Here is a 472-nt window from a genome sequence, read left to right on the forward strand (position 1 = left end):
CCCCGCCGGAAGACGTTCGGTGGGAGCGCGCAGGGCATCGCTGCGCGGGAGGCGAAGTGGCGGGGGGTGCCGTGAGCCGGAGCACCCAGGACAGGAAGCCCTGGGCATCTGCCACCGCTGCCCCGGCTCTTGCTCGCTTCTCCGCGCGTGTCTTGCCGCGTAGTCGCGGCCGCGCCGAGGTGCTCGGGTTTGGGGGGCTGGCCCCGGGTTTTTTCGGAGGTGAAGGGGACGAAGGGCAGCTGCTACTGGCGCCTGCGGTGCTTGTGCTCCGTCCCTTTGGAGACCGAGGCGTCCGTGCGTTGTGGTGAGGTGGGTGTTGGTCTCTTCTCCCAAGTGACCAGCGACAGGACGAGAGGAAATGGCCTCAAGTTGCACCAGGGGAGGTTTAGATTGGATATTGGGAAAAATTTCTTCACCGAGAGGGTGGTCAAGCATTGGCACAGGCTGGCCCGGGGGGGGGGGGGGTCGCCAC

Source organism: Phaethon lepturus, unplaced genomic scaffold (assembly GCF_000687285.1).
Source record: "Phaethon lepturus isolate BGI_N335 unplaced genomic scaffold, ASM68728v1 scaffold41834, whole genome shotgun sequence".
In the NCBI taxonomy this organism is placed as follows: Eukaryota; Metazoa; Chordata; class Aves; order Phaethontiformes; family Phaethontidae; genus Phaethon; species Phaethon lepturus.